Source organism: Pezoporus occidentalis, unplaced genomic scaffold, assembly GCF_034315485.1.
Source record: "Pezoporus occidentalis ecotype Australia unplaced genomic scaffold, CSIRO_AGI_Poc_V1 ctg93, whole genome shotgun sequence".
NCBI classification, from domain to species: Eukaryota; Metazoa; Chordata; class Aves; order Psittaciformes; family Psittacidae; genus Pezoporus; species Pezoporus occidentalis.
Genome location: NW_026916294.1, coordinates 7,628,832 through 7,644,699, shown reverse-complemented (window position 1 = coordinate 7,644,699; position 15,868 = coordinate 7,628,832). Strand labels below are relative to the sequence as shown.

Sequence of the window (15,868 nt, the reverse complement as noted above, 5' to 3'; positions counted from 1 at the left end):
TGAAGGGTTTCACTCTTTTTTTCTCCTGCATCACTAACCTTAGCAAGTGAAGAGAACCACACGGGTCAGGGTTTAGGCATCCTGATAGTCCTCCAGCCCTGCTATTTCTTCATCAAGTGCATGCAAAAAGCATGAGGAATTCAACTGTGTGAAGCAGCCCTCCAAGTCAAGTGCACCTGATGCACCACAACAAGAGGAAATGCACGGCTGATGGAAGAAAGTGTCAGTCAAGACACTTGTGGAAGGAGACTCCACAACTTCTCAGGCAATCTGTGCCAGTGCTCAGTCATTCTCAAAGTGAAAAAAGTGTTTCTTTGTGATCAGATAGACCCTCCTGTGTTTCAGGTGGTGCTCACTGCCTCTTCATGTCAGGTGCTAAACATACTGCTGTAGCAAGTAGAAGCAGAAATGCAACCTCTGTTGCACCTACAGTCTATAGAAAAAGGACAAAAAGGCCATCTACTAACTGAAAATTTGTAGTCTAAGAAAATTCCTGGCTTTGTTGTTAGTTGAAAGGCTCTTTACATGCCATAGGAAGTACTAGTGATACCGTCTTATGTTTCAGCTTCCATTAAACTTACTTTTTGACTCTGTCCAGTGTAAAAAGAGGGCAAAACAGGCTTGATTTCCTGGGTATGGGAGAGGATCAAACCTCTGCACGTGCCACAACCTCTGCCTTTTTCCTTTGAGACAATATATCTTTAGTTTATGCAAATGGTCATTGCTATACTGACTTCTGTAGCACTGCACTGGGTCTCACCAGCCTGTCCCTAGGAGTTACAGACTAATGTTAAACAGTTACTTGATACATATGCACCCATGTCATACACTTCCAACATAGTGTTCCTTGCATTCTGTCTCCACCTCTTTGTCTTAAGATTTTCAATAAAAACCCCCTCTTACTTTCCAGTCCCCACCAGCAATCTCCAGTACATGTAAAGTGGGTTGTGAGTTAGATGCAGCCTTGAGTATAATTAGCTTAATGTCAACTCCAGATTCACTTCTTGTCTTTGTCTCCAAGGATGGTATCTGCAGAGGACAGGGGCATTTTTAATGCTGTATTTCAGGACCTTAGTTCTGCTTTGTTACCTCCAAAGATGTGTGATATATATGACAAAGATTGAAAGCCATCAGAGCCCCACATTCAGTTGATGTTTTAGTACCATTTTACAGAGTAGTTTATTGCCTGCATGGTAACTTTCAGGACAGTAGGAAGCATCATTGATTTTAACTTGAGTTTTCTTTTGTTCACTTAGCAGATAGGCACTGTGAAAAAACTCTCAGCTTTACCCCAGTGTCTTTTGTTTAAATATCACAGCTGATTAAGTTAGGCCCAAAATATAGCCCTCTGAGGAAAATGGATATAGAACCATAGTGTGAGTATGACTGTTGAAGGGATTTTCCTAGACTTTAACTAGATATTTTCTGGAACTGTTGAAATCTCTAAGACAGCAGTATTTTACTGATTCGTAAGGACTGGTGAATGTAACTCACAAATACCATTTTCATCTGCCATCCTTCTCTCTGCTAAGTCTTTATGTCATTAAAACTCCCATTCCTATCACAGCTGCAACCAGTGGAACAATATGGGGGATGAAGTAACTCATAGCTAAGCCATAGATGGAAACAACTGAATTCCAAAGTAACTATAAAAAGGCTTTCCTAATCTGAACTAGACTTGATATTTGTAAGCTTTCTTTTTATTTTGAAATGTGTATTAGCCTCATTTTACAGATGATCTTACAAGCAGCTCACAGCACAGAAAGGAGTTTGTGGGGTCCTGACTCTACTGTGATACAGCTCTACAGAAACAGAGTCACACCAAAACCAGTAAAGGGTTTCTGTTGCCCTTGGCTGTCACCTTCTCTCCTGGTCATAAATCTGTATTAGAAAAATGGTTAAGACTTGAAATAGGATTCACCCTCAGTTCTTAGTGGTTATTTGGTCTAAGCTGTGCCTGCTGATGTAAAGGTGAATGTTGTCAAAACACTCCCATTTCCTCTCTGACATGGGTTTTAATTGTGCACATTTTCAGTATTTGTTGATTAGAAGCAACTCAAGCATAATGTGAGGACTGGCAAAGGCTTAAAAGAAATTAGGAATAAACCCCCATAAAACAGTCTAGCTGGACACCAGCGCCATGCCCAGTGACGGACATTGAATAAGCTTCTAGAAGTAGCAGTGCCAGTAATATTTGGTCTAACCTGCAGCCCCTTGGCTAGCACTGGGTCTCTTTTGAGAAGACCTCCCCTGTTGTTCTGCACCATGCCAAACTGGGTGGTCGCCTTCACTTTGGGATCTCCAAAGGTTTCTTGGGGCCAGGGGAGGGGGGAGCCATGGGAACATGACTGAGACCACAGTGATGTTTTGAAAACTGAGCAGGCAGTTTAGTCAGAACCAATAAGAAGTAACAAAAATCAGGAGAAACAGGCAAAATGAAGATGGATTAATACAATTACGTGTGGCCATTTTGTCCATTTGTTTGGTGTCCTTAGGCCATGATAATTCTTCAGTTTGTGTAGCTGCTTTACTATTTAATGCTAGATCATTTTAAAGAATGGATTGATCTATTGACATTTATAGGAAGGTAAGCATTAAAATACTCTGCCTGACTAGCTAAGGATTTTCTATGTCACTGGAGTCTCTGAATATACTGATAAGTAAAATGGTACTGTTGAAGTTTCCCTCTTAGGTCTTCTCTAACCACTGGGCTTTATCCTGCCTTTTTCACTTGGTTTGTGAGTTTAGTCCTTTTCTCATTTGTTTTATCGGACTAAAACATTCCACAAAATCATGTCTTTAAAAGTACTCTACATGAGCTGAATGCAGCAGGCAGGTGAGTAGTCACTTATGCCAGTGACATTAACCCTATCTTCTTTAACAAAGACAAATGGGAACTAAGCACGTAATATAAGAAATCAGGCTGTCTTGTCTCCTTCTTGTAGTATAGCATATTGTCCAGTTATTTCTGTATTGAACACAGATCCTTGTGTTTATGTGGTATTTAGGCTTCAGAAAAACATCTTGTCCCTATTAAAAGAGTTTGGAGGTGGAGGATACTCTTTCCCTTCAGAATTTTCTTTCAGTGGTTGCCAGTATGTGTGATTTCTCTTTACAAACTGTTTAACTGAGATAGATTGCAAGTTGCTGGTTCTTTTGTAAATGGCAGACTCTTTCTGAGTGATAAAACCTATCATCTCTAAATTTGCCTTTGGAAATCTAACAGGATTAGATTTATTAAGGCCCTCTCTACACAGCCATACGTTTTTGGCCCTCAGTGCTGCTTCTTTAATAGCCTTTCTAAAGTATATTTTAAAATAACAATGTATTTTAAAAGGAAGTTCAAGTATCATTCGTGCCAGTGCTGTGAGCTGCTACGAAAGAACCACCCTCTCCAGCTTGCCATGAGCTCTTGAGCCATGCAGGGTTCATGTTGGTCCTTACAACATGAGTATCAAACTTTTTTCCAGGTTTTTGTGTTTTCTGTGATTCCTGCATCTGTTTTACAGTAGAGCACCTATATAACCAACGTGTAAAGGAGACTTTGCTGACCTCTTGGGAGGAGGTGCTTGGATGAAGTTATTGATGAGAAAGGGAAAAAGAAAGAACTGAAGTGCTGTAATCATATGCATCTGTCCCACAGACAGGTGGTTGGATACTTTTGAAATAGTAGTATGGTGGGGGCAAGGTACATCCATGAAATCTTCCCAAGAATTTAAATGTTCTTTGAAAGGCAGATGTGTTCCTTAACAAATGCCTAGTGAAGGTGCATTTAGTGAGTCTTTGGAAGAGACTCATAAAATCATAGAATAGTTAGGGTTGGAAAGGACCTTAAGATCATCTAGTTCCAACCCCCTGCCATGGTCAGGGACACCTCCCACTAAACCATGCCACCCAAGGCTCTGTCCAGCCTGGCCTTGAACACCACCATGGATGGAGCATTCGCAACTTCCCTGGGCACCCCATGCCAGTGCCTCACCGCCCTTACAGTAAAGAACTTCCTCCTTATATCCAACCTAAACTTCCCCTGTTTAAGTTTGAACCCGTTACCCCTTGTCCTATCATGACAGTCCCTAATGACGAGTCCCTCCCCAGCATCCCTATAGGCCCCCTTCAGGTACTGGAAGCTGCTATGAGGTCTCCACGCAGCCTTCTCTTCTCCAGGCTGAACAGCCCCAACTTTCTCAGCCTATCTTCATATGGGAGGTGCTCCTGTCCCCTGATCATCCTCAGGGCCCTTCTCTGGACTTGTTCCAACAGTTCCATGTCCTTTTTATGTTGAGGACACCAGAACTGCACACAATACTCCAGGTGAGGTCTCACAAGAGCAGAGTAGAGGGGCAGGAGCACCCCCTTCGACCTGCTGGTCACGCTCCTTTTGATGCAGCCCAGGATGTGGTTGGCTTTCTGGGCTGCAAGCACACACTGCCAGCTCATGTTCATTTTCTCATCAACCAACACCCCAAAGTCCTTTACAGGGCTGCTCTGAATCTCTTCTCTTCAACCACTCAGGAAAAAAAAAATCTATGAGCTGGAAGAAGCCAGTTTAAGTGATCTACTCTGTCAACATGTTAATTCCTAACACTGTAGGACTGATCAGTGAATTTTCTGGGTTTTGTGTGTGGGGAGGGTTTTTTTCAGGGGGTTTGCCCAAGTATTGAGTGTTGGTATGAATCGGCCTTACTTTGTTCATTATATTTTATATGAAACTACCATGCCTTCAGGAAGTTTTAAACTGTGGTACCGTTACAAAAATTCAGGTTCAAGGAATATGTTAGAAAGGACTAACACATTTTGATCAGGGACCAAGAGTGAGAAAAGTTTGTTTTGTGCATCTGTGGGCAGGATGCACAAGTAAAAGTCATCTGCACCAATAAGCCAAATTTTCTGACCATTAAGAGTGAAACTTGCAGAGATTCACCAGATTAACATGCCCCCTCCTTTACTTTGTAGGTGTGGAGCCCAGTTTTGCTGTAAAAGTTCCATATGGAGGATAGGCTCAGGTCTCTTATAGCTACCAGGAAACCAGGATGCCTTAACTGTCCTGGTTAGGTCTTTCTGTTCACAGAACATGGTGGTTGTTTTCAACAGGAGAAAGCACCTGAGGATTTCATCCATGCAGTATCACTGCACCAGTGTCACTGTGCACAATATTGTTGCAATTCTTTTATGGGTAAAGAACACAATTTTCTACGGTTTGCCTGTTTCTATTCTGTTTAAAACCCAAAAACTTAAATTCAGAATATGCAGCTTTCATGACACTGTGATTTTTCCATCCGTTTTATTGCTAAACTTCTTACTGTTTAAACGGTCTTACTGTTCAAAGAACTGACCAAGCTCAAACTGTTTTGTAAGCTTTAATATTATGGGATGGACTGCTGTAGATAAGGTGCTATCTTACTGGGCTGTTGATACTGTGGGATCGTTTTGCTTTCTCTATCAAAACAGCATGGTTTTTTTTTTCTCACACTGGTGGGGTTTTTTTCCCCTTTTTTCAAGTGCTTTAATTCACTGACAGTTTAACTGATCAGTGTGACAAAACCTCACTTTTAGTTTAGCCACTGACTCTTATAAATGCTATAGGCTGAAGAAAAGCATCTTTTCAATGGTTCTTTGAAAACTGAGATTAAAAGCAATCAAAGAATACAGATACTTCTTGACTTGAGGGTATGTTTTAGCGCATGGAGCAGAAAAGGCTCATACAAATCTAGTCAGGCAAACAGTTTAGTTTCCACAAACCCCCCAAAACCACTATAAATAAAATTGATATATCTGAATTTTGGAAGTTTCTTTGAAGTTTGTTTCAGAAAATGAATATATTTTTCAACCCCACAAGCCTGCACAATGTGGTATCTTTAGCTGTCAGTGTTCTTGCACATTCCAGTCACTGCCATGATATCACTGTCATGAATCAAGGGCATGCACTGGTGATGATCAGCACAGCTCAGTCAGAAAAGCCCCTGTGCTACAAGGGCTGGGCAAGATATCACTTGAGAATGTGGGGATTGATGGTGGAAGGCTTTTTGCTTCATTGACTCATGGAAGAAAAATGAATTGGTAATTAGAAAAACAAACACTTGTGCCTTTTTGAGCTGTAGAATGGCAGAAGAGTTAAGAGTAGGCATAAGAACTCAAAATAGATACACTGTCCTTTCAAGTCCTCTTGCATGATGGCAATAGTAAGTCTGGGTAGGCTTGTTGGCACAGTACCTATAACCAGTTAAGAATGTACATTCCTTATTTTTTTTCCAAGAAAGATGGTTTCTTTACATTCCTCCTATCAAAGTAATTACATACATAATCAAATTCCAAACATTTGTCACTGGTGTGAACTCAGAGCACTTTACTACAAGTCAGCTCAAAGTAATGTGGTATATCCACTGTCTCTCTGCTTCTGCCCACCTCTGTTCTATTTTTAGACAGTATCTTAGGTTGGTCTCATTGTCATGTGTTGGAAGGACAGACTCCTGGTAATGTGGTACATGTTACCACACAGCTAAGTAAGCTCATCAAGAAGGGTGCATCTGACCACTTAACTTTCGAAGGAGGAGAATTCCTCAGACATGCTGGACACAGTGTCAAGCTGACTCAAAACGAATCTATAGAAGGCTAACAAAAACTTGACCTGAATTAGAGGGATGTCATGTGAAATGGAGTTAATATGTTCAGAGCTACCAAAATGATCAGAGGGATAGAAAAGTTGAGGAAAGCCTGAGACAGTTGGGGTTGTTCAGCTTGGAGAAGAGAAAACTCTGGGGAGACCTGATTGCATTTCAGGACTTAAAAGGGTTCTTTCTGTAAGAAAGATGGGCAGAGATTTTTTAGCAGGGCCTGTTGTGACAGGAAAAGGGGTGATAGCTTTAAGCTAAAAGAGGGGAGATTCAGGCTAGATGTGAGGGAGTTTTTTACAATGAGGTTGGTAAAACACTGGCATAGGTTGCCCAGATTGGTGGTGGATGCACCATCCCTGGAGACATTCAAGGCCAGGCTGGACATGGTTCTGAGCAGTCTGATCTAGTTTAAGATGTCCCTGCTCATTGTGGGGTGTTGGACTAGATGAGCTTTGAAAGTCCCAAACTTCCAACCCAAACTATTCTGTGCTTCTGTGATTTCAAATTTGGATCCATTATTGGAGCTGTCAGTTCTTCAAGTTTATATTTTGATCTTGCCATTGTCCTTTTTTTCAGGGAAAACTCCCAAGGCGAATTTCATCTCCTTCATACGTCAACTGCATTCTCCCCTGCCTTTCATCGCCTGCATACAGGATATTATAATACACAGGTAAGGCTGAGTCTGCCCCTACCGGAAAAATCCACTTTTTTATGCTTTTTTCTCTTCACTGACCAGACACTGTTGATGCAGTACAGAACCAATTGTATCCTTGTCAGGTAAAATTATTTACTGATTGATACAAAAGTAGCCCAATGTAGACCTCCCAGATAAAATGTGAAATTACAATACCATCCTTACCCTTAGGCTTTAGGCCAATGCCTCTCTCCACCTTGGAAAACAAACTTCCTTCGTTGTGGTTGTCTTGTTTTTTCAGTGTCCTAAAAGTATTACAGCAGCTCTCAAAAAAGCTGCTCTTCTTCAATGTCAACAATAGCCAGCTCGACTTTGGAGCTTCCAAAGAACTTCAGTCTCAGTCTCCCTGTTTAGGACAGAGATGATAGGGAACAACACTTAAAGCATGTTACTTCTCATTACTGGCCATCTTTTTTCTATATATTTCTAGCAAAATTCTGAATTGCAGAAATCAATATTTTTAATACTGTCAGAAAACAAGCAGAATTCTGTGAGGAGATTGTTGAGGTCCCAGGTTGCCCATAAACCATATGGAAGTGAATATAATGGAAATTCAGCTTTGTAAAAACTGAAGAAATTAAACATTAAAAAGCTGTTAAATATAAGCACATTAACATAATATATAATAGTCTTAATAGGATTTATGTTACTGTCTTCTTTTCCTCACCTCATGTGTGTTGTTCAGAGAGGATGGTCTTTATCTGGGGTTGAAACAAAGCAGTGTATTGTTTCCAAGAACTTTTTTACATTGTTGTTGGTCCCATGAAGTAAATACACCAGACTTTCATACAAGGATATTAATATAATATGATGTTAGCCCAGGATTGTTGGCTGTACCTCTGTGCAATGTTTCTATAGTATCCTCATCAAATCACTCAGTGTTTTTTGTATGGGATCACCAAAAGCAGGATTTAGGTGCCTAAAAATAAGCAGTACCTAACCCAGACATTTCAAAGAGACCTGGAACACATCAGGAGTGACTGCAGCTCTGGGGGTGAGGATGAAAGCCACGGATGTTTTCTCCTTGGTCCTGCTGATGAAGGGATAAGACTTGGGAGCAGACAGATCCTCTGGGTCACCAAATGGCTTCACTACTGGTATTTTTGACAGGAATTTACTTTCAGGATCAAGGGACATTTTCAAGTATCAGGGACTGATAGGGAGATGTAGTATCCACCTAACAATGGAGGTGAAAGCATCCTTGCCAAGAGGCTAGCCAACTGGCTGAGGAGAGCTTTTAACCAGGAATGATGAGGGAGGGAGTTTACTAGAGTGAAAGAAGCTATTATTGCCCTCTACTTAGCACTCAACAGACTGCATTTAGACTATTTGGTCAAGTGTGCCCTCCCCACCCACCTCTCCGCAGTACAGGAAAAAAGCATTTAGTTTCATGGCTTGGATTGGAGATAGATAGTGCAGGGAAAGCCCTGGGAGGACAGGCTTTGCTCAGGACCACGGATTGTTCAAGTTGGGGAAGAGGTGTCTTGGGGCCTCAGCAACAGCCCCTAGCACCTGTGGCGAGGTGGAGCTAGTCTTCTGGTGATACTGAGAGATGACGAGAAACAATGTGCATAAATCTAAACAGGAGAGGTTCAGACCAGATCTAAGGAAAAAACCTTTTTCATCCTGAAGACAGTCAGGGTTGCCCAGAGAAATGCCATTTCTATCCATGGTGGTTTTCAAGCCACAGCTGGATAAAGCCCTAAGCAACATGGTCTGATGACAGAGCTGACCCTGCTCTGAGCTGGAGGGTCTGATCAAAGAGGTCATTCCAATCTGGATTATCCTATGACTAGACCTATCCTGAGGCAACTCAATTTTGCCATGCCAAAGCTGTCTAGCTCATTTTATGTGAATCTAGATGGACACATGGTCCTGAATTGCAGGTGCAATAAGGCTTCATGACAGAAAATCAAGTCAGTTTTATCCATGTCAATAAAATACGAAAACTGTATTTCACACTTTAATATAAAATTTCAATTTTTTTTTCCCCAAAATCCAGGCTTTATGACTGTAGGGTCAGCTCTGTTTTCCAGACTAATGCAGTACCTTTGTACTTCGCTGTTTCTGTGAAGTGACTGGTGTGCAGTCTTCATGCAGGTGTTGCACAATAAATGTGTATTTATGAACTGGTCACAGCAACTAATGTAGAGAAAGTCCTTGAGGAAATTCATAATTCAGTAACAGGACTTTTATCAAGTAAAGTGAAGAAGGCATAGGATTACCTATTTAATAAGGGACATAAAAATCTAGAGGTAGGGATCTGCTCATTAACTGAGCATACTCTGTCCCATGAGTTGATTTGAGTCCTATGAAAGAAATAGCAGGTAAGCATAATGCGAAGGGTTAACCGATGTACGGGGAGGGGGGGTATTCATGAACACAATCACTTCATGAGAACAACCAGGTTGCAAAATGCTGTCACAGATCTAGTCAGCTTTTCCTATACTGAAGCTTCTGTTCTTGGTGGCCCCTTTCAGGTTGCAGTATGATACAAGGCACTCTAACTACAGTGCAGCTGTAGCCACTAGCACTGTGAGGTTTCAGTGTACTAAAAGACTTCATTTTTCACAGTGTGAAATTTGATAGAATAGTATATACATGTTTCTGGAGGAAAAAAAGGCTTTATGTATGGAATTGTAAATCACCAGTATTTACTTTAAATGTTAATGAAATCCAATATGGTACAGATTGCAGAAAGCACTTTAAGTCCCTGCTTTGTACATGTGGAAAAGTGTAAGTAAGTAGGTCTTTACACTTTCTCTGTATGTTAGTTATGTAATAAAGTTTTCATAGGTAAAAATGTAAACAGGAAAATAAACTTGTTTTGGAATATGATGGCAAAGCCTCAAAACATACCTTTACAGCACAGACCAGAGACGGGTTGTTTATGTATAAGCTGAGTAGAAGGAACATACAAATGAATTATTGCTGATAGGCAAATGGCTCAGCTTATAAAAAGGCAAAAGCAGAACTGTTCTCACTGCAGAGTACTGTAGGAATATTTGCAGGCAAACAACATGTGCTTTATGCCTTTGCTAGAGCAGATAATGACTCTGTAGTGGCAATGAATCTCCTGATAAGACAGGCTTAAACAGTTGAACGTGTCCTAGTTTATATTAGAAATGTGTTCAGGGCAATACTCCTTTGAACCTGTGACTCATTTCCAGTGAAAATGGTTCTAACGGTTGTACACAGTCCTTGCTGTTGGTCTCCTGTGCTTTCATTACTGGTCAAAATGTCCCTTTGGACATTGTCCAGGTTGAGACAGTCAGAACCAGAAGGGGTTCAGAAGGAAAATACAGGAAGCAGGTTACATTTTCCAGGCTTTAAAATTGATCTGTCCTTTCCTCAGGCTTCATGAAATTTGTTGCTTCTATCATTTAACATAAACTAGTATACTTTTAAGGCAAAGGAGCAGTGTCGACCAGGGTGATGTAAGTGAACTTTGTGAAATTTTGACTTCTTAATGTTGATAAAAAGCACTTGCAAAATGCTGTGAAAGACAGACTATGTTCTACTTTACAGGTTTCTCTATACCATTTACATGCAGAGGCTCTCTTCCTGTGTAACCTGTAATGGTGAAATGAGTGGTATAGTAGATGAGGGGAGCAAGGGGTATCACCTACCTGGAATTTAGTAAGGCTTTTGACACTGTCAGTGGATCCCAGGGGTCAAGGCTGGATCTGATCCTGTTCAACATCTTCCTTAATGGTCTGGATGAAGGATCCAGAGTCCACTCTCAGCAACCTTGCAGAGACACAAAACTGGGAGGACTGGCTATTGCACCAGAGGGTCATGCTGATGCCATCCAGAGGGATGTTAACAAGCTGGAACCTCATGGAGTTCAACAAGAAGTGCAAAGTCTTGCACCTAGGAAAGAAAAACCCCATGCAGCATTTTGTGCTGGGGGCCACCCACCCAGCTGGAAAGCAGCTTGTCGGAGACCTGGCGTGCTGGTGGATGCCAAGTTGAAGGTGAGCCAACAAGGTGCACCTGCTGCAAAGAAGACTGACTGTATCTTAGGCTCCATGATGAGTGTTGCCAGCAGGTGAAATGAAGTGATACTTCCCCTCTACTTGGCACTGGTGAGGCCACACCCGGAGTGCTGTGTCCAGTTCTGGGTTCCTCAGTACAAGAGAGATTTGGACATACATGAGAGAGTCCAACAAAGGACCACTAAGGTGATGAAGGAACTGGAGCATCTATGAGGAAAGGCTGAGAGAGCTGGGTCTGTTCAGCCTGGAGAACAGAGATCTCAGAAAGGGATCTTTCTTATTAATGTATATGAGAAAGGGTGCATAGAGGATGGAGCCAGGCTCTTTTCAGTACTATCCAGTGACAAAAACCAGAGGCAACAGGCACAAACAGAAACACATCAGGAAATAATTTTTACTGTGAGGGTGACTGAGCACTGGCACAGCTTTCTCCATGATGTTGTGGAGCCTCCATCTTGGAGATACCAAAAAGCTGTCTCAATATGGTGCTAGGCACCTGGCTGTATAGGGGGCTGGACCAGAGGTCCTTACCAACCTTAACCATTCTGTGGTGGTCTGTGATTCAGGAGTGAAAAAATATCCAGTAACACAGGTGCTTCCTGCGCCACTTAACAGGAAAAGAATAAAAATAATGACCCTTAGAAGTTATATGTGCTTCAGATCTTCCAAGGTAGAAATAAATACACTTTTTTCCCATACAGAAACAATATCTCCATGGCGCTTCCATGCAAATAAGTCTAAGATACATGATACATCCGAAGTGATAAGCTAACAGAGAAGGAATAAGGCCCTTCAGGGCTATGGACTTCCCTCTAAATGCAGAGTTGCTCAGTCTACCGTTAAAAGCACCCACATTTGCTAAGTGTGACAGTTACTTTCAGGGTCAAACACTGTCATCTCCCTTTGTATTGAAAAGAACAGTGAAATAATGTACCTTGGGTGGCAGTTCTCCTCAGCACCGCTTTACAAATTGGACAGTGCAAGGCTTTATCTAAGTACTGGGTCAAAGTGCTCACATTCCTGGTGGAGACGGGCCTGGTGCTGCTCCCAGCACTTCAGCTTATGTCAAGTGGAGTCAAACCCAGGCAGTCACAGGAGGAGGCTGGCACAAGAAAACTTAAAGCTGTATTTTCATATTGAAGTCTCTTTAAAAAGCATAACATTTTCTTTGAAATTCATGCAAAGTTTTGCTCATCCTTTGGAGGAAACTATGTTTTTCATTAACGTACTGGAAATTCCCATGGTTCCTTAGCAGAATACTGCACATTTTACGCAAATCAAATGCTTCCCTTATGGTAGAGAACTCCAGAAGGGTGATATAAAAAAAGAGCCAAGAGACACTTACTTCACTGTGAAAAATAGTTCCCAAATTTGTTGCTAGACTCAGAAAATGAAAGAGATTTGTTTCTCTGTTTCTTTAGGAAGCAATAATAAAAGGACAATGCATCTATATCCCAACCAAGAAAACGTTTATCCCCTTCTGAATTTTTAACGTCAAGTGAAGTATGAAGAAAATTCAGCCATGTCTGTACTAACAAAAAAAACCCAAACAAACAAACAAATCTAGCTTTGTTTGGGCTTAAATGTGGTAAGGAGAAACATATTTAGAAACCAGCCACAAGGCAGTAAAATTGATTTCTGGTTTATCTGGTATAGCTCTGAGTCTGTCGCGGAGCTGGGAAATAATTGATTGCTTGAAGCCTTGTAGCAGTAGTTAAAAATTGATAAATGCTAAAGCTGGCACAGTGTTTTATAGGTTCTCAAGAATTGTGGAGCTTCCATATTTCTTTCTCATCAGCAGCTCTAAATCGTGAGATGAAATTTAAAAGACACTTCATCTTAGTCTTAGTAAATGATATTCAGCAACTCTGAGACCTTTCGCTGTGGGAAACAAAGCAAAATCGTTAGTTACATAGTGCTGATCAATAACATGCAAAGACAAGTAAGCTTTTTGCAGGTCACCATACTGTTTTAAATCAGATGATCAGATTACATTAGAGAACAACAAAACATCTCTGTCCATAAATGTCTAGAAAAATTATTGGTCTTGATAGCTGTCATCCCATGAAATGAACTGCTGTAAAATATTGCAGAATTGGATCCTGTTTAGCAAAGAAGTGCTGAAAGATTTCATTAACGTAAGTTTTATTAGTGCAGGAAGTTGGCTTTTTGTATCAGTTGACTGCTGACTTTTATACTAGGGTAAGCATCTTTCTTGCTTGAAATATAGGAAGCCCGATCTCTCACCCCCTTCCAGATGCCTTTCATACTGTCAGCAAAACAAGGAAGTCAACAAGTTGCCCAAGTGGTCATTCTGGAAGAATATCTAGACTTCCACAATAATATATAGAGTTGTCATGTTTGGAAGAAAGAAACGAAATTCTTTTATTTTAGATACTTCCCTAAAATAAAACTTACCTAGCTCCTGCTCTGCATATAACTTAAAACAGGTACTCAGATTAAGCTAGTAGTTGGGGATGTGTCCCTGTCACGTCCCCAAGCTGTAACAGTAAGGCGGTTTATATAAAGAAACTGGTTACTAAATGACTTGTCTATAGTAATTCTTGTCATCATCTTGAGTAGTCCACATAAGAAATCTAGAACACGAAGTAACTGTGTACAATATAGTTTAGAACTGTGAGCCGAAAACTTGATTTTAGGTGAACAGTGGCTGAGACTGAACTGCAAAGCTTTTAGTTTACCAACATAAACCCCTGAAATTAATTATAAAACTCACTTTTACTTAATATGTACAGGATCAGACTCAAACTACATGCGAAATAAATCACAGTGAATCTTTAATAAAACAAAAACGTTACCTATATGCACCTTAGCACAAATAATCACCACATAATGATGTTTCTTCCAGATCAGATTAGTAAACATTAACTTAGTTTCGTATCTGTCTTTCACTGAGACTAATACTGAGGCAAATTTCAGTACTAGTTCCTTAACTGAATAGAAAATGCAGCAGGCAATAGAGCTCAAACTCTGCCTTTTACATTGTCTATTTAGAGGTAGGGATCAAATTATTTCTTTGCTATTTTGCTTAGCAAACAAAAACATTTTAAATTGTTTCTGTAAGCTTAGCAACTCAGTACTTACCTGCAACATTGCTGGTAGCATCTGTGATCAAACTGCAGTTGCCATTTGCAGGTGGTTAGCATAAAAATAGCTTGTTTATTCATTAAAATCCTGCTTTTTAAGGCCATGGGCTGATGCTGATCTTCAAGTCAGAGCATCTCCTGCATGACACAGCCCAAAGCATTTCACATTGCAATGCTTGTAGCAAACCCAACTGCCTTAGGAACACTGACAGTATATAGGAATTCTTACTATATTATTAATGTTTTAGAACATGTCCAGAATATCAGTTAATGTAATGTCATGAAGACTGAAAATACAACTACAGTAATGATGAAAGTAAGACCTTCTCCTCCATTTGCCCCTTTTCTGCTTCTGTATGCATTCCTGTGTAACCTGCTTTAGGTGCCCCTATCTTAGGGTTGGATCAGATGATCTCCTGAGGTTCCTTCCAACCTCGTGATTAGTTTATCTACTCCCCAAGAGAGAGGCTAAAGGGAAAGAAATAACAACTGCGTTCTGAAGGAGCTGCCTTTTCACTGAATCAAGAGGCACTGAAGAAACACTAACACAAACTTTTCTAACCCAAATAACTTCAGGACTCCAGTTCTGATGGTAATGGCAAAATAGATATTAAACACAAATCTTTGTAGCTTAACCTACTGTGTTTTCCCCCTGCAGATAAGTGCATGTGTGTGCTTTTCATCAGCTTGAGCTAAGACAGGTATGTTAGTATCATCAGCATTACTAAAGGTATGGCTTACCACCAGGAATTTCTTGCTGGGGAATGTTAAAGTTGTCTTCAAAAATACGTAATTTTACATGTATAAATTAAATTAAACTAAATTAAATTAAATACATTAGTGGAATTCACTCCAAAAAGGCCAAAGACTTCTTCTTGGCCCAAAAAGCTAGAGCTTGGATGCTATGAGATAAAATAGAAGTAAACTCTTTCATCTTTGCTTGTCCTAAGAAAATGTTCCTTTGAACAGCTTTTGAAGAAAAATCTCGTTAAACAAGAGAAGTTTGAATTACCATAAATCAAATGTCTTTTACTGAAATCATTAATTTTGTACGGACAGTGAATTTGCCCTACTAAAGAGTCGCTCTAATTGAGCAATAAGGTTCCCAGATGGTGCTTTGTGTTGTATTTGAAGCATATGTTTAACCCTGCCCTCATTCTTTGTCCTTTGCACCTGGTAAGAATAGAACTTTTTCTAAACACTCAAAGCTCAGGACTTGCTATCAATCTTCCGATTTCCTGCTCTCATCTTTTAACAGCTTTTTTGGGCTCCAGTGGGTACACAGACTCCTAAGTGGAACACACTCAGATGCAAACGTGCACAAAAATGCATATCCCCATAAAATGCAGTGCTGTGCTATTGTGCAAACAATGCATGTAATTAATCTTCCTAATGATCTATACCATTAAAAGTAGACAAGTAATAGTGTAGGATACAAAAAGAACAAGTAAACAAACA

General features: G+C 40.4%; 1 long non-coding RNA gene across 1 annotated transcript; it reads right to left on the bottom strand.

Annotated features, from left to right (window-relative positions):
* Positions 1-112: 112 nt before the first annotated feature.
* LOC134157149 (uncharacterized) lies at positions 113-7,878 on the bottom strand. Its single transcript, XR_009962206.1, has 2 exons — positions 7,471-7,878; positions 113-1,029 (listed from the first exon to the last, which is right to left on the bottom strand). It is a non-coding gene; the product is annotated as an uncharacterized LOC134157149 (long non-coding RNA).
* Positions 7,879-15,868: the final 7,990 nt, after the last annotated feature.